We start from the raw sequence: 25,262 nt of genomic DNA, 5'->3' as shown, positions 1-25,262 counted from the left end.
GTAGAGTGAACCACATAGATCATTCAACTTTCCCAAAATTTAATAGAATTCACGAATAGGAGGAAGAAAGAAGTTAAACTTGGAATTGAACTTCTTTTCAAGTCAATTATTTGACATGAAAAAAAAAAATCACATCGACTATGAACCTATTCTTTTTCCTTTGCAAAAGTGGCTTCATCGAGAATGTAACAACCACTAAACTTAACTAACAAAAAACAATAACTATGATTACATTTTAAGAATAAATTAACAACTAACTTACTTTCATCAGAAATTGAAAACTAACTAATCAACTGAAAAGTACTTAAACTAAATCAACTAGAATAGGTAAGAGTTTAGAGAATACAACTCAATAAGCTTCTTGTTGAATATCTGGTACAAGCCTGGCCATAGTCTAGGTGAGGAAGAGCATCATCAAGGGCTTTTCCACCCAACCTCAAACATGGTAGTCTCTCATGCCCCTTCTTACTAGAAGTGGCCTGACCTTGCATGAGGGAGAAAACTAAGGATGAAACCTAGTTGCCATCTCACCATTTGAGCTTGTTATTTAGAACCTACACATACCTAGCCGATCATACACTATAGGTACACACTAACTAGTATGACCATCTAATTAGTAGGTGTATTTTGTTCATGTGAACTAATGGTTGCTTGCACAAAATAGCACCACCTTGACCAAGATTTTTAACTTTGAGAGCACATTAAAACCACTATTAGTATTGACCACCCTTTCTCGAATTGTACATACTAGAGTTCAACTAACTCACTAGATACATAACATTTGGTATAGCTGACCCACTAGTTCTTTAATCACTTATTCACAAATTTGTCTTGCATCTACTGACATTAAATATAGCATTAAGGTTCCATTGACCCATCGAATGTTTAACCAACTAGTTTCATAACACTCACTTGTCATCTGACAATGATGGTCTTAACGGCCTTCATGGTAACATGACATTAACGATCAGTCTACTACTATCTACCGACTCTTAGTCAAACTCAAATATCAATGACATTAGGTTATTGAGTACACACTACTTTGTTGAACATGAAAATACAATCCCAATTTATAGGAATGCTGGATTAGTTGTCTAATAAATAGCCTATAAGCTTAATATTTTAATTATGGTGAATGGTTCTTATATAATATCCACAGAAAGTTATATATCATAGTATGCAGTCCCTTAATACATGAAAGTTATAAACTTATCTTCTTATGGTGAGAGGATACTTTATCTTCATTATTATTAGCTTATTAGATCCTGTAGCCAATAAATTCATAAACTCAACATTTTAACAATCTGAAAGATATGACAATGACAGTATTCTAATCAAACAAAGACGTTAGTATCTTTTACTCCAGGATCTTTACTAATTTAATAAATGCAATCCTTTCCTAAGGACTGATCAAACCCTAATCTGAACTTGACTTAAGATTATTTCTGATATAACCAGTAATATAATAGTTATTAAAACATACAAAAGAAACAACCTCTCTGTCTTTAATTTATTCAAATATGGACTTGATATAGTCACAATGAGACACCAAGAACAAGTTTTGTTTTTTTTAATAAAAGTGGATTATTCCACTAAACTTTTTTATTAATATTTTTTATTTTTTACACAAGATTCAAAGACCATACTGGAGGAAAGAACCCTGAGAAGAAAACCTCTGGTCACAGCTCATAAAATAAACCTATAGTATCTGACAGATCATTTTATGCACCCCACCCAAAACCACATACAAAATGCGGTCACAACACATATAATATCAGTTTTACATAGAGCCCATATGATAATTTGCCAAAAAAATCCATCGGATAATTTTCAAATGTAGACTCCATAGCTGCTAGCAATGGAAGAAGTCAAAATTTTCCAAAGCCCTATGCCAAATCGCATGAGCCAAAAACCTTCCTGCCAAAAAAGAAAGTATCAAAAAACCTTTGGAAAAACACTATTGTATCAAATACCATGAGCTCGAACTCTCCTCTAGACAACGAACATGAATACTTGAAATGAAAGGGGAAAGCGGGAATAATTATCATCATACAATTTTACATCAACATTACTCAAGAAAATCATATAACTATTGCTGCAAACCTTCCCATACCCTAGAAGGAATTTCCTCAAAACCCACCTCTCACTGATTAGCATTGCTATCAATTGCTAAATTTGCCAAATAATCCGCAATCTTATTAACTTCTCTGTAACAATGGGATACCAAGAAAGATTCAAATAATTCTATTTTTTGTAAAATGGGATCAAGTATATACTGTGAATTCCAACAATTCGATTTCTTTTTCATATCACATTGAATAATCACCATAGAATCTCCTTCAATTATTAAGTCCTTAATTCCCAAAGAGATTGCCATATCCAATCCAAAAGACAAAGCATGAAATTCCGCATAATTGTTATTTTTAAAACCAATAGCATGACACTTAGCTCGAATAAAATTTGCATTGTGATCATAAATTACCATGCCTACCCCAGTCGGCCCAAGGTTACCACAAGAGGCCCCATCAAAATTCAGTTTAAAGTGCCCCTACGGAGGAGGTTTCCATCTCGAAGAGCATCTCTTACCTATTGTATCATTCTTTTTTAAAATTGAAACATGAGAGGGTAAAACTGACAGCAGTTTCCAAGTTCCAGTAACCCTACTATCCCAGTGTGAAAAAGAAGTAAGATTTTCTAAATTCTTATAAATAAATGATAGAGCAACCTCAAAGATTGAAGACTCAATTTTTAATACAACCTCAGACACATCAGACCTTATTTTTTTAAATATCCTGTTGTTTCTCTCTAGCCAAACATTCCAAATCACAATAGATGGAGATATGATCCAAAGGCATGCATAAAAAGATGAGGCAAACATAAAGGGCCAAGATCTAAAATGGGAAATGAGATCCTTACCAATAACAAAGGATATATTTAACTTCTCAAACAACCGCTGCCAACATTCATAAGCATAATCACAATGTAGGAACAGGTGTGAAGAAGATTCTAATTTTTTGTTACAAAGGACACAAGGGAAAACAATAGTAATGCCAGGCTTGTCTAGTTTCATACCTGTAAGGACTCTGTCTTGAACTACCAACCAATCAAAGGCTCCAACTTTAGGAAGACAAGTTGAATGCCAAAACAACTTATAAGGCCAAGATGATAAATCTTTAGCAACCATAAGAGAGTTGTAACCATCTTTAACAATGTACTTACCAGAAATATTCTTTGTCCAAATAAGTTCATCCTCAGAATCAGAAAGAAATACAATTCTATCCCCCAAAATCTTCTAAAAATCTAATTTCATGCTTTGATCAACATCTAAGAAATCAATCGACTTCCATCTAGCTAGCTTAAGGGGTCCACTAGTCACAATTTCAAAATAATCTGCTACAAAAATACCCCAAAGGGAGGAAAGAATAGTGATTAGAGGAGACCAATCCCTAATATTCACCAAAGGTGTGTGTCCATTCCATACTTCATCCCAGAATCTGACCTTTCTACCTTTATGAATAATCCATGAGAGATGAGGCAAAATAACTGATCTACATTTACAAAGGAAATTCCAAATAGTAGAACCCAAAGGCAAATTTGAGACTTTAAAAATGTACTCTCTTTGTCCATTATTTACATATTTGGCAAACATAATCTGTGCCCATAAGGAGCTAGGCTTGTCATATAATTTCTAAACCAACTTAGCACCTAAGGCTAAATTTTGATTTTCCAGACTCCGAATTCCTGTTCCCCACAAGTTCCTTAGGCAAACATACCTTATCCCATGCAACTAAAGGGAGTTTCTTCTTGCCATCTTTATTATTGTTCCAAAGAAAATCTCTAAGAGTATCCTGTAAACTAACAATAGTTGTTTTTGGATACTTCAAAATAGACATGAGATATATGGGAACAACATTCAAAATAGACTTGATGAGAACAATTTTACCTGCCAAAGTTAACCATCTATGATTCCATGAGAGAATTCTTTTAGAAATTACCGAAATAATCTTATCCCAAAAACCAATCTCATCCTGTTTAACAAAGAAAGGAATCCCAAGGTAAGTACATGGAAGATTTCCAGTCTCAAATCCCCAAAAAGATTGCAACCTATGCTGAACCACTTGTGATGTATTAAGGAAAAAAATCTTTGATTTATCACCATTCACTTTCTGACCAGAAAATGATGCATAATTTTGTATTATTCCTTTAATCACTTTTGCCTCTACTAACAAAGCATGTCCAAACAATAGAGTATCATTTGCAAAGAGACAATGAGAAATACTTTGGGGAATATTCTGAATCCTTATACCTTTCCAAATCCCCCCCACTTTAGCAACCCTAATAGCCCAACTAGAGGTTTCAGCTAGGAGAATAAACAAAAAGGGAGAAAGGGGATCTCCCTGTCTCAAACCCCTAGAGGAAGTGAAAAAACCACAAGGACATCCATTAATTAAAACTGAGAATCTTGCAAAAGAAATACATTCACGACTCCATTTGACCTAGGCCTTGGAAAAACCCAACTTCTCAAGAACAGCACATAAAGCCCCCCACTCTACTCTATCATAAGCCTTCATCATGTCTAAATTAAGTATCGTGGCTGGGGTTCTTTGGGTGGAAATAGAATGCAACACCTCATGTGCTACAATTGCACCCTCTATCGTCTCCCTTCCAGGAACAAAACCACCTTGCTCCAATGAAATAATCCTAGGTAGAATTTTCGCCAACCTAAGGGAAATTGCCTTCGTAAATATCTTATTCAAAGTGTTACATAAAGTAATGGGATGGAAGTCAGTAAAAGTCTTAGTATCCTCTTTTTTAGGAATAATTGCAATCATTGTAGTATTAAGTTCTTTTAAAATAGACCTATTTCTCCTAGCTTCCTCGAGAGCCAATAAAACATCATTTCCCACAAAATCCCAACATTTCTGAAAAAATAAAGGAGTAAAACCATCTGGTCCTGGAGTTTTATTCGGATTCATGGCAAAGACAACACTCTTAACTTCTTCTAAGGAAAAGGGAGACATCAACATCTTATTGTCTTCCAAAGATACTAAAGGCGGAATATTAGATATAATATCATTGCTAAGATTTCCATTTTCCGAAGATAATAATGACTTAAAAAACCTAATTGCCTCTAAAGCAATGTCCTCTAGCTCTGTCATTAAATTCCCATTCTGACACTGAATATAAGATATTCTATTCTTACATCTTTTAATCTTAGTTGAAGAATGAAAAAATTTTGTGTTCCTGTCACCATCTGAAAGCCGTAACTCTATAGATTTCTGTCTCCAATAGATTTCCTCTCTAGCTAACACCTCCTCAAGCTATAATTTTAGTGACTTCAATTCATCAAAAACTTGTGGCACCATACCATGTTGAAGCACATGAGTATTAAGACACTCAATCATATCTTGAATCCTTTGTTTCTCCTCAAAAATGTTCTTAAAATGTGAGATATTTTATTCCCTAACATTCAATTTCAAATAACTTAACTTCTTAGCAATCTAAAACATATGAGACCCAAAACAAAAAGGAGTAGAATTCCACCATTTCATAAGCAGAGGAAAAAAGGAAGAATCCCTAAGCCACATGGGCTCAAATTTAAATAGAGACTTAAAAGAAGTCTTATCCTCAATAACTGAAAGGGAAATTGGAAAATGATCAGAACCCGAGATCGGCAGAATAGAGGAAAAGAATTCAAAATCTGAATCAATCTAATTCTCAGATAACAAAAACAAATCTAATCTCTCAAGAATCTGAGAAAAATCCCTTCTCATGTTTGTTCATGTGAAAACTCCATTCTGAGACTTACAATAAAAAAGGCTCATATCAGAAATGAAATCTCTAAAGTCATCCATAATCCTTTTATTAGAGAAAACACCTCCTCTTTTCTCATCTAAATCAGTGATAGCATTAAAATCACCCTCGAAGATAATAAAGGAACCATGTTTTAAGGGAGAAGAAATCCTCTTTAATTCACGCCATAAATTACTCTTCCCTTGAATACTTGACAGAGCATAAATGTTAAAAAGCCAGAATTTAACCTTCAAAATCTTGCTTATAACTAAAGCCAACATCCAATTTGTAGTAGATGCCACTAACTGTAACTCAATATTATAATTATTCCAAAGCAGTGCCAAACCTCCTGAAGCACCACAAGCTGGAGAAGAAAGAAAATTCCACCTTCTCCAAGATGAAAAAACCAAATCAACAGACTCCTTTGACAACTTTGTTTCTTGCAACATAAAAATATCACACTTAATTAAGTCCATCTGGGACTTAATTAAGCGTCTCTTGTTAGGGGCATTTAAGCCCCTAACATTCCAAGAAATAATTCTCATTGTCCTCGAGGAGAGGCCGAAGCTCCCCTCTTCCTATTAATTGGAGAATTTTTGCTTTCCCCAAAGCAACCTTGTAAATTACGTTTCACAGCCCCTGATCTTGTCACAGGAGGACTAGTCACAAATCTTTTACTCCTCTTTCTTTTTACACTAACTAGAGTTAGGCATGTTTTCTTAGGCCTACCAAGAGAGACCAAATGCCTGCCTTGCCCACCAGCAGAAGAAAGGGACAAAGTCTTTTGAATTCCAACATCAATTTCCATTTGAGTCTTAAGATTATTTGGAGGCCTACCTCTCCTAGGAGAAACTACTGATGGTGAAAAAATCGGAGTTGTTTGGACAATTGGTAAACTCTTGCATGATTTTGGAGAAGCCAGGATAAATGGATTATCTTCAAAACCCAACTATGTTGTAGCCAAAACCGCAAAAGGATTAGCAAATGCAGAAATTGGAAGGGTCGAGTTTATACCCCCCAAATCATTCTCAATCAAACAAACAACTCTATCAATAGTACCCTCATTCATTTGATGTGCATGATTGTTAAAAATATCATTTACTTGCTGAACCAGATTCTCATCTGGCATAATAACAGGGACAACCTCTGATGGATTACTATTCCCTAAGGAAGATTCATTAGCCATATTAATTTCAACATTCAGAGGGGAATTATTAAACACCAAATTATTAATTTCCCGAACTAAAGAAGCATCATTAGGAAAACCTATGGCAGACACTTGTTTAATAGTTTCTCTATCAACCACTACAATTTTATCTAAATTCACATTCTTTGAAGAATCGAAAACCTCCTTTTGAATGCATGAAGACAAATTGTCACCCTTACCCTTTGTGTGATTATATGGCATCTTAGGGCAATCTATCATCAATGGATGATCTACTCCATTCATCAGGGGATTACCATCCACTATAACCCCATTATTAGAAAATGTCTTCAGTAAAGATGAAAGTGAGACCGAACCCGAAGTGTGAACATTGGGTTTCTCGGAACTATGACACAATGAATTATTTTCAAGATTAATGTGACCCATTTCTACCAATTTATGCGAAGAGACATTTCCACATCCTTAAACCGAAGGTCCCACCGACAAATTATCTTTATTAAGGGATTTAGGGACAGAGCCAACAACCTGCTAGTTTTTCTTCAAATCCATAAGTAACGAAGCATCCAAAAGTAAAGGAGACTTAAGAAGCTCCATATCTAATTTCTCAATTGACTGGTGCCAAATACCATCATGAGACTTGATATTACAAGTACGGGGGCAAAAATTGTTAGGGTTAATAAGAACACAAATTTTTACCAAAACGTCCCCATCCACAAAGTCCATTTTAGATATTAAAAAAGTTCCAATATTATTTCCAATTTTCTCAAGAACATCTGGATCCATAAATTCAAAAGGAATTTTAGGTAAACCAAACCAACAAGGAATAAGTTTCAAACTAGACCAAGAAGGAACAAAAAAAGGTTTCCAAGCCGCAATTGAAATTAAATGTTTTCCAAACCACTGATGCGAAGTTCTTAATACCTCATCTTTGAAAGAAGGAGAACCAAAGACAATAATAAAAGCATTCACAGACAATAATTGAAAATAATGCATATACCCCCATCTTTTCTGCAATTTATGATAAAGCTTTAACAAACTAATTTGATCACCCCAAATTTCCCCAGAAATAACATTCGTATGCAAACAATTCGCTTTCTTATCGACATAGGAACCCAAAAGATCAATACAAGAGATAGGAGCCCAAACCTATGATGAAGAAACCCCCGGTAGAATAGGATCAGAAGGTATCTTACTTACCTTTTCCGGACTAGCTTCCTTGAGGTTCACATTTACCTTATTTCCCATCTGCTGTGAAGAAACGAAAACCCTAGCCGCAGTCTCTTTATTTGCCAAGCCAACAACCCTAGCAAAAGTTTGTTGATTGCCCAGATCCAAAGACCATTTCCTTGAAAAGCCTTTGAATTGCTTTTCATAATTCCCTTGATTCGCACCATTATTAAAATGCCCTTGAGTGAATCTCCTTCCATTGTTATTTTGCCTCCATGCCACACTTCGTCTGTTCCCAAAGAAGCCTTGAAAGTATTTTGAAGCTGGCCGAAAAACCTTGTTATTTTCGCTCCGATTTACCTGTATCGCCATGTCCTTCCATCTGCCATTCGTGTAGACCCACTGCGGAACATGAGGCGGGTCTTCCCAGCCCACATCTGCCCATTAACCCAAATATCCTCTATCAACCATATCCGATCACTATATTAGCAACAATAAACTCTTGATCTTATAGACTGCGACCTCTATTTTCAATGACTGAAACTGTGGTCTTCAAACCCTCTGGACTGCTATGAACAAATAGTGAACTATGATCCTCCTGATGCCATTAAACATAATCTGTACCCTCAATACTTTGCTTCCATATTGCAGACCTTCAGGTGGTGTTGACTACCTCCAGGTTGGGGTGGGTTCCAGGTGTCTAGATTCGGATCTACAATCAGAATAAGATTGCAACTCAGATCTGCAATGGATGGAGTATTTGCTGTCCTAATCTGTTTCTTCACAGTGTCAAGATGGCTGTATCTCCTAAAGATGGTACTGGACTGTTGGTATCTACTGACTCAGCTAGATTTGCAGAAGTATTGTAATCGATCTGAACGCCAAGGTTGCCCTTACGATTCCCACACTCTGTTTATGCAAAAAATTAACTCAGATCTAAGATCTGTAGTCGGGGAATAAATTGAACGATGCTGCAGAGGGCAAAGGAAGGCAGCATCGGGCAGAAGCAGGTGCAAATTGTCCCCTCTCAGCCGGCTGTTCCTTGAATGATGATGGAAAGTGGCTTCAATCTATTGCAATTCGTTCTTTAATGCCTGCTACAACTCACTCTAGGTCGGATAGTAAGGTTGCTTCAATGTCTACTACAATTCGCACCAAGGCCGTTGATAATTTTGCCCACAATCTACTTCAAAAGCTGATATATGACACTAGTTGAAATGATGAAGTGCGAAACAATATCCTCAATGGTGATGTCTTCAATTTGTAGATTCGAACCCCTCCAAGAGTCGCCCCTGCTGCTGTCAAGAAGTCTGATTCCAAATGTAATCTGCTGACTAGTGCCCTGAATGTTCCCCCATATTGATCGGATCCTTATCTAGAAGACAGCGCCTATCTCCCAAGGTGGTTCCAAGCAGTCATATGCATTTGAAAAGAGGCAGAAAGATTTTTCGACACCAAGAACAAGTTGTACAGATGGTTTAAATTCATTTCCAGATCTAACAAAACTCACATATTTTTCCTAAATAAAAACAATCATACATACATTTATCTTGCTCTGATTCGAGCCTGATGAACAATCCAGAACGTTTTTAATCATATACATTATTCATAAAACCACAGAACATGCCTGATAAAAAATATGTTGTATTAAAACTTGCTTCTATCTGACATAACCCTATCCCACACCATACAATCTCCATAACTAAGCAAAAGATATGTAATGGCGATCAACCATATCCCGAGCTTAAGTCTAGTAACTGACGAATCCAAGAAGCAGAATAGACCCGATCAAATTGACTACCGATGGATTATATTATTTGAGCTTTCAATGCATAGCAGTAGGAAGCTTATCTCCGATTTGTAGAGAGAGCCTAAATAATTCCACATCATACTTGTGTGATTCTTCTCAGCTAGCGATATTGATCAGAAATAAGTCAGAGAACTAAATATTTTAATCTTTAATTAATTTTTGTTTTCATATAAATGTAATAACCTTTCAATATTGAAATGTTTTTTCGACTTCCGAAGTAAACATAAATGTAGTGGTTGTTCAACTTCTTTGAAATCTTATAAATAAGTCCAATTTGAATCCAATTGCAAGGAGTTGGAGAGTTATGGAGTTACAGAGCTATAGGCATACGCTCCTTCACAAGATTGCCTAAATTGTACAAGCTCAGGCATACAACTCTCTTTTACAGAATTTGCCCAAATTGGATACATTTGAGGCATACAACTCTCTTTTACAGAGTTTGCCCAAATGGGATAAATTCAAGGGCACACAACTCTCTTTCATAGAGTTTGCCAAAAATTGTATGGTTCTTACATATTTTCAATGAAATGAAATTTTATATGATTTGTTGTGTGTTTAAAATACCACAAATTCTGTTTTGGGTATTGTCCTTTGAGTTGACAAAATAATTCAGATCAGTGGTATCAGAGCCATTTTCAATCGCTGCACGTGCATCTACAGCCAATGAGCCGCTGCCCATACTATGCCAAACTCTTCCTTGTCTTTGTCTTCAGCAAAAGGAAACAAGGAAGCTATTGTAACATCTACCAAGGAACCAGTAGCTGCTATGCCTGAAGCTGACCAGGCTCCTACTGCTACAGCAGATCAGAAAGAAGCGATTATTCTCTCGAGAGTCTTCCTAGCACTTTCAAGTTACATGACAGAATTTTATTTGGAAGATGATCAAGCAATGGGGCCCATTGCCTTTCAAGAAGGGAGTAATGATCAGAAATCAATCAGAGAATTAAATATTTTAATCTTTAATTAATTTTTGTTCTCATATAAATGTAATAACCTTTCAATATTGGATTGTCTTTTCGAATCCAATTTCAAGGAGTTGGAGAGTTATGGAGTTACAAAGTTATAGGCATACACTCCTTCACAAGATTGCCTAAATTGTACAAGCTTAGGCATACAACTCTCTTTTATAGAGTTTGGCCAAATTGGATACATTCCAGGCATACAACTCTCTTTTACAGAGTTTTCCCAAATGGGATAAATTCAAGGGCACACAACGCTCTTTCACAGAGTTTGCCAAAAATTGTATGGTTCTTACATATTTTCAATGAAATGAAATTTTATATGATTTTTTATGTGTTTAGAATACCACAAATTCGGCTTTGGGTATTGTCCTCTGAATTGACAAAATAATTCAGATCAGCTATTGATGATTGGAGTTAAAAACACACACTAACTCTAATGCGGCCAGCCTTAAACAACACACATTAAGGAATCTATTAAGTTTAGAGGAAGTTAGTCAATTTTGAGTGTTTAACATTTTTAAGTCTAGAAGTGTATTCTTAGTGTAACATATATTAAGAAACATATTAAGCGTAAAAAATGTCAGTCAACTTTGAGTATTTAACACTTTTAAGCATAGAAGCATAAGCTTAGTGTGTGTGATTTAAGTTGTTCCCTGTTCTGTGTCCTTAATGAACAATGTTGATAGAAATGTAACTGGCACAAGAAATGTTGAAATCTTTGCATCACATCCCTTGCGGGGGTCAAGGAGTTACAACTCCAACCATCATTCCATAATTATTAAGTATTTCTTTGCCTAGAAGCCACTTCATCATTTTACAAAAAATTGAGAAAAAGCTCTCCAAAATAAATATACAAACACATAACCAAACTAACGTTATATCATATTATACATAGGTATGCATTTATATGTATATAAATATATATGTGCTTTATATATATATATATATATATAGCTGTGAAATTATGGTTCAATTATTAAAATAAAATAATAAAAACCACAAAATTCAACACACTAAAGACTACCAAGGACAATAGAAGGGAAGTCCGACAATCCACTAACGAACAAGATGGTAAGACGAACCCTAAGGCCAAGGTCACATCTAACAACTTGTGTCCAAGGTCAAGGTTTTATGGCAACTTCAATCACTCCATTGTCTACACACCTCTCCTTGATGATACTCTCTCTCTCCCTTTGAAGGCATTGTTAATCCCACTTCCACTAGGTAACACAAAGCTAGTTAGACCATTCTTATGTTCACGGTATCCATAAAAATATCATATTCAAATCAACTATATCAAATCCTCTTTATAATTCATTTAAGTTGCAATATTCAATTGTGCAATAATAAAATATAAATGACAAAACAATCACATTGCATTGTCAGGGAAAACATTTATTTCCAAAGAGGGATGTAACAAAGAAGAAGATTTTCATAGATACACCTCTCAAGAGGAGGAAGAGTTAAAATAATTTAGGTTGCCTCTTCTAACTCTATCCTGAATATTCATTCCTAGGATATCTTGAAGAATAATAAAAAGGCATGGGAATAGGGGATCCCCTTGATTGAACCACTAGAGAGTGATAAGTGACCATGTAGAGACTCATTAAAAAGAACTTAAAATATTAGAGAGGAAATTAAATTCCTGACCAATTTTAAAATCATACTTTTAAAGCCAAAGCAATGAAAGACCATAGAAAGAAACTTCCAAGAAACCAAATCATTGGCTTCGGAGATATCTATCTTGAAGAGCATGCTTACTCTGTTGAGTGAAAGGTCTCATGAACAATAATGATGCCATTAGAGATTTGTATACTAGAAACAAACCTATCTAATTCTCAGGAATCTTTGTCTCAAGATAAGGTTTGATTCAATTTACAAGAGGTGTGGAGAAGATATTATGTAAGATGTTAGAGAGATTGATAGACTTTAATTCCCACATCCTTTTTACTCGAGTCCTTCTAGGCATAAGGACTATGAATGCATCGTTTATTTCCCTTAGAAGGCTAGCTGAGGAATAAAAAATTTCGTATTGCATGGATGCTATCCTTACCCAATACATGCCAATATTTCTAGAAGAAAACTATTTTAGAAAACAATCAAGGATAGGGGCTTTGTAGAGGACTAGAGAGAAAACAACATTTTTAATTTCATCATCACGTAATTGTCTTTCAAAGTCCACCAAATAAGAGGGAGTAACAGTGTTGGGAATTACCTTGTGTAGCTTCTCTAAAATGTCATTTAACAACTACTTGAAAAGTGAAAGAGGGTTGAAGAGCTCCTTGAAGAATATCAAGCCTTCCTGATGGATATCTTCACCCTGAATGAAGACCATGCCATTGTTACCAGTTAGTTCAATTATCCTATTTCTTTAATTTTTTTCATTATAAATAGATGGATTTTTTTTGTGTTCTTTGCTCATTTAAACCACTAATTTTTTTTTATCTCTTCTCTAATACACTACCTATTTCTCAGCAAGATTATGACTATTGCTCAAAAGAAACTTTTCTTTCTCAGAGACCTCATTCGTAGAAATATAATATCCATTTTAGCTTGAATATGAAGTTGTTCCTTTATATCCTTTCTCTTTGATAAGATGTTACCAATGAAATTCTTATTCTAGTCTTTTGAGTCTCTTTTTATAATTTTGATCTTTTGAACCTCGTGATACACTACAATTCCCTAGATGTCAACACCCCCACTTACTTTTGAATAAGATTAGGATAATGGGTTAACATGATTTTGAACTTGAAAGGGTGTTCAATTCTAGGCTAAGAAAGTTGCCAATTGAAAACTAATAAAAGAGTGGTATGAGTTAATGCATAACAAAAAAATATGAATTACCATGATTAACAATATTTCAATTGTTTAAATAACACAATTAATTTTAAAAATAAAATAAAGTAAAAATTAATAAATTTAATAAACATTAAATATAAAAAGACATTTATTAATAGTGAAAGCTTTATAGGAAGACAACATTGTGCAATTTGTAAAAGATTTTAAACACATACAAAATAAGAAGACAACATTGTGCTATTTGTAAAAGATTTTAAACATATAAAAAAATAATTCGGATATATCTACAATTAATGTTTATAAAGATGATTTTCAGAAAGCACATGAAGGATACGATCCATTGCAAAATCTTCTATTTGTAATTTGAATTGATGGCTTTCAGCATAGGTCTTAAGATACTATCCATATAAAGGAATGAAGATGGCATGAGAAGTTAGAGGATGAAGGGTGATCATAGAGGAGTTGAGGGATAGGATAAGCATAGAAGATTAGTATCTCAATGGATAAAGAAATTGTTAGAGTGACACCTTTGAAGATTAAAATTGAATGATAGTAGTATTCTACCAGTTCAAAAAATCTTAGTAAAATAATTAAAAAATAATAAGAATTTATAGGAAAAAAAATTATATAATAAAAAAGATATATATCCAATTATATCTGAATCTTATTTAATCTTATAAAATCAAAACATTCTTTTTCAATATTTTTCCTTGGGTACAAACAACTATCAAATATAATTTACAAAATTTAATTAAAACAGAAGATGTTACCAAACAATTATAATTTTATTCTTAAATTATCTTCTAAGAGAATGTACTTAAAATTACTAACAACTATGAAGTTTATTTGAGTGTCAATTTTTTTTTATATACTACAAGATAACATGTTGCATCAGATCTGCAACATTTTCCTTCTCAAAATAATGGATAGTTTCATGTCTCTCAAGGGGAAAGTCATAATCAGAGTGTAATACAGTTTAAGCACCTAAAAAGGTGCTTCGAGTATATCTGTAACTGACATGTACGAAGATGATTTTATGGAAATACTTTGATGCTGAGGTATCTGAAACTCCAGCTATTTCTTCATCTGAAGTTTGAACAAATGCATTTCAGTACAGGCCTCAGATTTACCTGGCCTTAAGATACTATACATATTTGTACAGGCAGAAATAAAAAGAACGTATGAATAGTTACTTACCCAAGTTGAAGATTAGTTTCAATAACTAGATTATGACCACAGGAGTAGTGGTGAGATTCTCTTGAATTAAGCTTCGGCAGATTCTCTACAACACCTTTAACTGAGCTATCAATCTCCACTATACTTGTGTTGCCTTCGCTTCGTTCTATCTGACAGAAGAAAACAGTGGGTACATTCTTGCATGTGGAAGGAATATTTTTAAAATAGAATATAAATGGGAATCCCTAAAGTACGGCAAGAGTGTAGTACCTACCGCGCTCATAATAAACTGATTTTGCGATTGTAAGAAGCATTCCTGCACACATAATAATAGACAGATGAAATTGGTAAATTGAGAAAGGATCGCCCTTAAAGTATTCTTCAAAGATATATTTCTATGAATGAATGCAAAACTATGTACTTTCAAAGGTCTCTTACCCTTGTTTGGAGCTTGGCAATTTCTTCAGTTAGCCCCTCTTCCTGTTGAAAGAAAATAGATAAGTTTGTCTGTTACTGATGATGTGGGGAAACGGAGAGGAAAAATTGCCTGAAAGAAATGTGACATGAACAAGGAATAACTATGGAACAAGCTAAAATGTTTTATATAATTTCTAGGTGCCCTTCTCAGCCACATGTATTTCTGTGAGTAATACTTTTAAAATTTATTATTAATATGAATAATCTTTTACAATGCTCCAAGTCAATTTCCATATCATAACCATAAATATTATAGCGATTCATTTATTAAGTGTTTCTATTTTTTAATATTATAGAGATTGAGCAAGCAGGTGTTAGTTTTGCACTTAGGTAGCAATGGTGATGCATCTGCTGATGGTGATGACCCAGACAAGGATGGCTCTATTGAGAGCACTACTCAGAGTTTTGCTGCTGCAGACCTCGCAGGTGGCTCTGTTAATTTAGGGGGTTTTGGACGATTTGGAGGCCCTATAAAAGTCTTCTTATAGCAAGGAGGCTATTGATCTCGAGGAAGATAAAGACCTCCTTTTCTCCCTTTTTATTGGAGAAGATCCAGATGATGAGGATGTGTTGCTCATGAATATGTTTTTGGAGGCTTGTTGGTCAAGGTGGTGATGGATCCTCAATATGGTGACCAAAGTTTTGGTCCGGAAGAGGATCTCTTTCTTCTTCTCCTTGTCTGTGGTCTTTCTTGTTGAATTAGAAAGTTATTGGCCTACAGAAAACCTTTAATCCTGATCAGGTTGTTAAGGGTTTTTCTGATCAGGTTGTTAAGGGTTAGGGTTTTTCTCCTTTTGAGTTGGAGAAAAATGGTGATGACAAGAATATTGAGCAGACTACTCTAGATGATAAGGTTCAGAGAATGTTCTGAGTCTTATTGTGAAAGTGAAAAATGGCACTAATAAGTCCTCCGAGTAGGATATACCTTTCGAGAGTTTGAAGTGAGTTTTAAGCTCTATTGTTTTTAGAAGTTGCTGCTTTGGTTACTGATTTTGAGCCTATACTTGATTCTCCTATCCCATCCCCTACAACCTTTCTTTCTGAGGCTCTAGTTCGTTGTTCTAAATGTGGTAAAAATAGGCTCTCTTTACCCAAACCAACCAACTAAATTGGGGTATAAATTGGGGTATTGGGTGTAGTAGTTTGAGTATGAGGAATCCCTGTTTATATGTCATGCCTCCAATAGGGTGGATCATGGCTACAACTCTTGCTTAAAAAGTAAGAAACAATGCTTTGATTGGAAAAAGAAGGATACAAATAAGAATGCCACTTTTTCTATTTTCCAAGAGATTCAAAATACTAATTTTAACAAAGGGAGTTCCCTCTTGAATTGTTCAAGGATAGATAATGCCTTGGGGCCTTATGCATCATCTCAAGAAAATGCAATTTGGGGAGAAGGATCATTCTATTGCGCTCAATCAAAGAGCTTTGGCCAAATTTTTTAAACCAACATGATTTCAAGCTGGTTCTTGTTTGCTTAAGTGTCGGTTTCCCTCTTGTTATTTTGTTGAAGTTGCTTATTGATCTACTGGGCTTCATGCTTCATCTTTCTTTCTGTACAAGGGATTAGAGCCTTTTAAAAATCTATACTTATGTAATCAAAACCAATAAAAATGTTATTTTTTTATTGAATAAGTAATAATATTTGCATAGTGTAATAGAATTATGAGTTCTCATAACTCAATTATGTAATTCTTAAGTGAAACATATTGACTCATATTTTATGAATAGTTCACATGAACTCATGATAATAAATGACCCACTTATTACTCATTGCATCTAGGTGATTCTCAAAGGCCTCAATCAATGGAATTTCAGAAGAGATCACCCATCCCAACACTACTCTAGTTCAAGTGCATTTAACCATGGAGTTTTCCCAAGATTAAATGGACTTAGTTAGTACACTATTTTGATAAATTAAAATCCAAAGCACCCATAGAGTGCACGAATTCGATACCAAATATTAGATTCAAAACTCCCAAAACACAACAACAATGAGCTCTATTTCAGAATCAACTGAAAATACACAAAATACAAACTACAAACTACAAACTAAAAATATTAAAATTTCTCCTTTTCCTATTAATAAAGAAAATAACTTCTGCAAAATAACTAAAACCCAAACTACAATGTTTTATACAAACTAAGCTATCTACAACAATCTAGAGCTGCACCCAATCACACACAATCTAGAGTTGCTCAAAACTTTACTTATCTTCTACAACAATCTCTAGCTACATGAAATCACTCATAGTTTGGAGCTGCTAAAAAATATTTGGTTCCATTTGTCTCGAGCTCAACTAAAATCCCTTTCACACTTAGTTGCTGCTGCACACAAAACATTCCTCTTGCTTAGAACTACCATTCAAAAATCATCTAGTGACTTCTTATTAAATGTTGAATACCCTTTTATTTGTCTCTTGTTGTCTACTTCAAAATTATTCTTAAAACTTTAAATTTCAAACTCAGCTACTTACCTACCTTCTTTAAATTTATTGGGAATGTGAAGTCCAACAGTCACATGGCCTTTTGACTTCTCCCAACTCTTCATTTCACAGTTGTATATGAATGTATAAATAGATGTGTACAGTCCATGTAATAGGGTATTGGTTAATAGAAGATAGTTCTCTACTTTCCCGTTGATGTATCGTTTAATGGAAAACCATGTAACCTATTGTGTTACGTGTTGTTTTATCTTTGTCTCTATTTTGGTCTAGTTATTTTATAATATTTAATATCTTTTCTCTGGTCATTGAAAATTAACAATTGGTAATAGAGCTTGGTGAAGTTATTGAGCAGAGATGGGAGAAGATGATGAAGCCAACTCAATATTTGAAGAAGTTCTTGGCAATTTAGACTTGGAAGAGAGTGATGTTGTGTACCTGAAAGATAAAATTAAATGTTGTGTACAATGGTGTGATGGGTATAAAACAGAGGATTTAGCTGAAGAGGACAAGTATATTGGGTTTGTTTCCTTCTCGACTCTCAATGCTGCTATAGCAGAAATAAATGGTTTGAGCAACCATAAACTTGTAAAGAGTGACGTGGAGTATAAAGAAGTAGAGGGTAATCATGAGAACACTGAGGTGACTGAAGATGAACTTGAAGAAGAAATGAATGAGACATATGATGTTGAGAACTAGTTTGATGACTAGGACAACCACATTGCAAGGCCGAAAGAGGAGAATTTATTACTCATGGAGCAACTATTTTTTATGGAAAACGAAATGGAGGATTTGAGTTGTTGTATGATGAATTTAGAAAAGTTGGATGTGATTGTAGATCCTATGTGTAAGTGGATAGAAGAAATTTTAGGAGATCTCAAAATGAAGCTTTAGGCAACTCTTGAAGGCATAGATTATACCCAAAACAGGGAAGCTATTATAGAAGAAATGTGAAAGACGACATAAGGATTTGTTGTGATTATCTATTAACAACCTCAAGATAACTAGAAGGGGAAATGAAAAGGAATAATTGAAGGGATGTGTGGATGATGTGAAAATAAGGAACGGTTGTCTAACTAATCAATTGGGATTACTAGAGGAAAACATTGTTAGAAGTACATTTTGTCTTGTACCAAAAGATCGACCTGTTAATTCTTGATACAACCACTAGAATTATAGAATCCATAGGAGGTGGTTAATCCAATTCACAAACTCGAGCTTGTGCTGCATAGGACAAGGAGACCAAGGGCACACACCTTGCAACAATCTCCCCAGTGCAAGCGAGGAGGTTTGAACCTGTGACCCAAGCTCTGATACGACATGTTAGAAGTACAGTTGTCGTTACACCAAAAGATCGACCTATTAATGCCCGATACAACTTCAGAGATCCCAAGAATACCTTCAAGCAAAATAATTGTCACAAGAGAATAATTGAGACAAAAAAACAATAATGGCTCTAAAGAAAAAAATTATCATTCAGAGAGGGAATTAAAAAATAAATAAAATACAATCCTTATAAAAGGAAATTGTGCAACCCTAAAAGGTGTGCAACCCTAAAGAAGCCCTAAAGGGATAATGTGCATTTAATAATTAGAATAATTATTAAATACCTACAATATTATAAAATGCCTAAGTTTAGCTTAAGTTTAGAGGATAATAGACTAATAATTAAATAAATAATTATTAGCTAATACATTATAACTCTAACACCCCCCCGTTAAGATGAACTTAAGGAGTAGCTAAAAACAACTAAGGATTAAAAATGCACAAAAACAAAATGCATGAAAGTAACAATGGGTCTCGGCAACTAGGCCTAATGAGGTACCCAAGTACAAAAGATCTGTCACAACTAGAGAAAAGGAGAAAACCTCATGGGAAAAACTCCCGTTCTAAGGAGAGAAATACAAGTAAAGGATTGAAAAAACCTCCAAACAAGAGAATGTCCCAGAAAAAAGGAACAAAGGATGAACATGAATAACTCCACTAAAGCATGAAGCTGCCAACACTGTCGAATAATAACTGTCAATCTGAAGAACCTCCACTGAAATAGAAGACAATCAGGTAGAGAATATTGTAATATGCATGAGTGCCCTCAAATAACACTACTCGAATCAGATGGCAAACAAAGGCAAACAACTAAACTCAAAGATACAGATGGACAAAACAACAAAGTGTGAAGATCTGATCAATCAAAGATGGAATGTTGGCTCCAAAAAAAGGAATTAAAGAGTGTTCATATGGTAAATGATCCATCTCACTGAAAAGCATAGATAATCAACCACTGAATCCACGTAGTACATAGGAACAAATACTTTATATATAGTTCACTCCAACGAACCAAGGAAGCATTATAACCAACAACCAACAGGAGAAACCCCCCATAATATTGACAAGGGAGAGGTGACAGGTACACTGAAACTGAATGCCAAGAAAAATTGCATGACAAAGAACCAAGAACATCGACAGTCCAGTAGAAAGTACAAATGCATATAAAGGCTAGTGTCGTGGAAGAAACACTCACTTGACACACATCATGAGGCTAATGTTGTGGAAGGAACACTCACATGAAAAAGATAGATGGTAAACAAATGCAACCATAAAACACCCCATGGCACTTTATAATGGAGTGCAAGTACAATAAGGCACAAGATGTGCAAGATCCCAAGCATGCAAAGCATAGTGGCACTTTATCTTAGTGCATTTGCAAAAAGGAAAATGCTTACAAAATGATTTATACAATGCTCGAAAAGACAAAAGGCTGGAAATACAGAGCCAAATATGAGTCATCCCACACAAACTAGAAGTTTCAACGAGCTCATATGTCCAAGTAATTCACCAGAGTGTGAAAACACAAAAAAATAAATAAAAGGTACCTGGAGTAAAATTTGGAAAAAGTGCATGGATGGTTGTGAAGAACTCTGAAACACTATCCCAACGCCACTGGAATCGTAAAATTCAGAGAAACTAGTGAAAAGATACAAGCTTGGGACTAAAAACAACACCTCTAACTTCAAATAATTATAGAATATACCAACAACAAAACCAGGTGATGAAACCCACAAAATTGGAAAGTAGACGAAACCATTTTTTGAATGATATCTCGTTTGCAAAAAAACGATATCATATGCCCAAGTTATGGCCGAAAGAAAAAAACCCCTCTTTTAGGGCACAAAGAGGGTCTAATGGGGCCATTGTGCAGTCCGTACTGCTGCTCTCAACATGATGTCATGCTGACATCAGCAGAATATTCTTGGAATTTTCCCTGCTTGCTGGAAAAAAAATTCGTCGCTTGAAAAATATAGCTGGAAAAAAAGTTGTTGGCTGGAAAAATCCCCCGGTGCCAGAAAACTGGTCGGTTGTCTGGTGGTAGGATGCTTAGAGCAATAGTGAGGGGATGCCGGCAAAAATGGATTGGCTGTGAAGAAAAAGCATGGGGGGCCAGACGAACTAGGGCCACAGGTGGGTGTGGTACCACCGATGGCAAGAGGCGTCGAGGGCTAGTGGTGGGTGGGGCGAGAACCTATGGAGCCAGCAACAACTGTTGGCCTGCTGCAGGTCATATGGCTACAGTCCGTACGAACTGTAGTAGGGGTACGTCCCCCCCTTTTTTATACAATTTTTTTAAAAAAAATTGAACACCTCAGTGGTTGCTAGGACCGCATCGGCCTTGGGCACTGTTAAACAACCCAAATAAAAATTGTATTTTTTTTTTAAATTTCTCAAAATTCATGCCCAAAAAAGGACAAAAAACTCAAACAAAATTCCAAAGGCCAAATTTTTTCGAATTGGACAAATTTTATATGAAAATGGGGGTTTTTTGGGTGTTTTGAGTTCAATAGTGAGGTCTGTTTAAGCCAAAAATACCCCAAAACAAAGAAGCTTCCTAGATCCAAATAAAAGGCTCTGAAAAACTTGAAACCCTCAAAGCTCCAAAAAAAATTCAAAAACACAAGAATAGGCATTAGTAGATCTAAGCTCTGATACCATGAAGAAGTTGATAAATACAACTTCAGAGATCCCAAGAACACCTGCAAACAAAATACCTACCACAAGAGAAGAATGGAGACAAAAAAACAATAATGGCTCCGAAGAAAAAATTGTCATTTAGACAGGAATTTAAAAAAGAAATACAATACAATCCTTATAAAAGGAGATTGTGCAACCCTAAAAGGTGTGAAACCCTAAAGAAACCCTAAAGGGATAATGTGTATTTAATAATTAATTAAATACCTACAATATTATTAAATGCCTAATTTTAGCTTAAGTGTAGAGGATAATAGACTAATAATTAAATAAATAATTATTAGCTAATACATGATAACTCTAACTGACCTGTTAATGCTCAATATAGCCACTAGACTTATAGAATCCATGGGAGGTGGTTAAGTCATGTCACAAACCTGAGCATTGCATTGCATAGAGCAAGGAGACCAAGGGCGCACACCTTTGCAACAATCCCCCCAACGCAAGCGAGGATGTTTGACCCTGTGACCCAAGCTTTGATACCACTTGTTAGAAGTACAGTTATCGTTGCACCACAAGATCGACCTATTAATGCCCGATACAACCACTACACTTATACAATACATAGGAGGTAGTTAAACCATGTCACCAACTTGAGCGTTGTGTTGCACAACACAAGGAGACCAAGGGCCCACACCTTGCAACAAGCATGATAGTGTTGATCAAAATGGATGATAGGTTCAAGGAGCCCATGCAAGCCAACATCAGGAGAGCCCTTATTGCATTGTTGGAAGGTGCAGTGTTTGAAAATGTACCATTTTTCCACTGCAGTGGTCATGGTGTCTGCCTATCCACTAAGAGCAGCTATGAAGATGATACTGACTATGATGTATGCATTGTGCCTAATGATGGAGCACCCATTTTGGAGATGTTATAGGTGAAGCATCCAATTGCCATGTTTTTAGTTGAACTTGCAGAATTGTTGGATTGACAAGTTAGGGATTCAGATTTCTCTAAGAAGAGTGTTGATGATAGTGACTTAAGTGAAGAAGACAATGGGTAGTGGAAAGTCAATTTCCTATGCATGTGGTACTTCCTTGAAATTGCTACAAATATCAAGAGCACTACTAATGACACTAGTGTTGTTACATCGAATGCAAAGCCTGTGCTTAAATATTCAAATGGGGAGATTCCTATTAATGTGCTAAAGAGTAAAACATAAGAAAGCATTGGTCCTCTTGTTGTGATGAGAGAAACATGGCCTCTAAAGGTGTTAGTGTCACTTCTACTAAAACAAAAAAATATTTATGTTAAAGTTGTTGTTGAGGAGAACTTGGATAAAATCATGCTGACATTTTCTGTGTTTCCATTGCCCAAGGTTTTTGATACAGTTGTGGATGGATACAATACTACGTTTCCAGTTCATCAACTAGTGAAGAATGCAAATGAGTTTAGGGTTTTGGACAATGAGAAGTTGTATGATACTTACCTCAAGGTTGTACTATTGGAGTGGGAGGAAAATATGGTACTGGGAAGAAAAGAAGATTAAGGACCATTTATATTGCAATATCTAACCTATATGCTATTAAGGATATAGTGGGGATGATCTTCGGAAAACAACAAGTGTTGTTTAGAGAGGTCTTGGAGAGTGTTGAGAGGGAGTTGTTCTAAAAGGTTATGATGGTCTTGTTACAAATTGTTTTTTTGTGAGGAAATAGGTTGTTTTGGTTTTGGAATTTAGGAGCTCACTAGCTTGGGGATCTCATATGATCCACTAATTGGTAATTACAACATGGACTTAGAGCATCCTACTTACAGTTTAAGTGAGGAAATTATATTACAAGTAGAAGATGTTTAGCTATTATATTTTATTGAGCCAGACAAAATTCGAAGAAGACTCATTCGAAGTTTTCTTGAACAGAGTTTGATGAGATTAAAATATTTAATGGGTTTGGGTGTAGTGTGAGATTAGAAGTGTGTTGGTTGGACTTCAAGTGGGAGATTGTTGGGAAAGTGAAGTCCAATGGTCACATGGCCTTTTGGTTTCTCCCAACTCTTCATTTCATATCCTTAGATGAATGTATAAATGGATGTGTACAGTCCATGTATTGTTTAATACAAGATAGTTCCTAGCTTTCTCATGGATGTAGCCTTGAATGGTGAACCACATAATCTATTGTGTTATGTGTTGTTTTATGTTTGTCTCTATTTTATTTTAGTTCTTTTATATTATTAAATATGTTTTCTTCCTTATTTATATTAACAAAACCCACAAGTAGTTATAGTTGTTGCATGTAAGGGGCAAGAGGGATCAAGATCCCAATGAAATCAACTAGCTACTCCTAATAGATAGGTAATTGATAGGAGGCTCAGGAGAAATATATTTTTCAAAATATTTGATATTATGATTCAATTGCATTGTTTTTGTGAGGTTAATATTGAGACATATTAAACATACTTTAGTTGGACTAGTACTAGGATGTGTAATCTATTGGAATGTCTCAATGCTCCAACTCTATGAGCAATGCCTAGACTCAATGAAATATAAGTAAATGAATTTGTCACATTAACTACAAAATTAAATCACCATAACACTATAATATTTTTGACACATTGCATAAAATATTTCTTTATTATTAATTGTACGATCTTTTAGTATCTATAATTATATCATATTTGACAAATTGAACTCGAATTATGCTTTTAACCCTACCTTCTTATATTGTTTTTGGGTTCAATAATATTGTTACCTTATGATTTTAAAAAAATATTAGGTAACCCTTTCACTCGCTAATTATGAAAAATGAACATAAATTTTAATACTTTCATTTAATAAGGGCTTAATAAATTATTTTGTACTAATATTTAAGTCTTTAAATATTAAATATTATCATATTGTGCAAAATAGTTAAATATTAAATTATGTCAAGTGAAAATTAAGTGAAATTCAGTTCAAGATTTTTACCTTTCATGTAAATTAATTCTTTCAAGAATTAATTTACATTGTAATTTGTAGAATTATTGTACACAAATATGTAGAAATCTTAATGAAAGTGAAAAAGAAATGTAAGTGGGTAAACCGAACTTGGGAGGAAAAACTGTTGAAAAAGAAAGTTGGGTAAAAGGAAAGTTATGGGTAGTTACCCAACTACTTTAGGTATGGATGAATTCTTTAAAAGGGGATTATTTTTATTGTTGAGGATTTCTCTCCTCTACGGGGAAAAAAAAAAGTTTGTAACCAGATTTTATTGTTTTCTTCATAGTTGAAATACAAGCTTGATTAAACAATAATTTCTTTGTCTCATGAATTTATATCTGAAAGTCTTTGTGCTGATCAAAGAGAGTGGGGTTTGTATCACTGATTTGGAGAAATATTGATAAACTGTATTTTATCAATATTTGCAATTATTCATTGGAGGGGAATTGTTTAAACTCAAGGAGCGAAGATCTGGTAGGGAGTGAGGTATTTGTGACAGCTAGGTTTTTGAGGGCCATGCAGACGAACA

At 34.8% G+C, this 25,262-nt stretch overlaps 1 pseudogene; it reads right to left on the bottom strand.

Annotated features, from left to right (window-relative positions):
* Nucleotides 1–14,889: 14,889 nt before the first annotated feature.
* Nucleotides 14,890–25,262, bottom strand: part of LOC131040179 (MADS-box transcription factor 3-like) — a 91,572-nt pseudogene continuing 81,199 nt past the window's right edge.

Source organism: Cryptomeria japonica, chromosome 5, assembly GCF_030272615.1.
Source record: "Cryptomeria japonica chromosome 5, Sugi_1.0, whole genome shotgun sequence".
In the NCBI taxonomy this organism is placed as follows: Eukaryota; Viridiplantae; Streptophyta; class Pinopsida; order Cupressales; family Cupressaceae; genus Cryptomeria; species Cryptomeria japonica.
The sequence above is the reverse complement of the archived record's forward strand: the minus strand, read 5'-3'. Positions and strand labels throughout refer to the sequence as shown.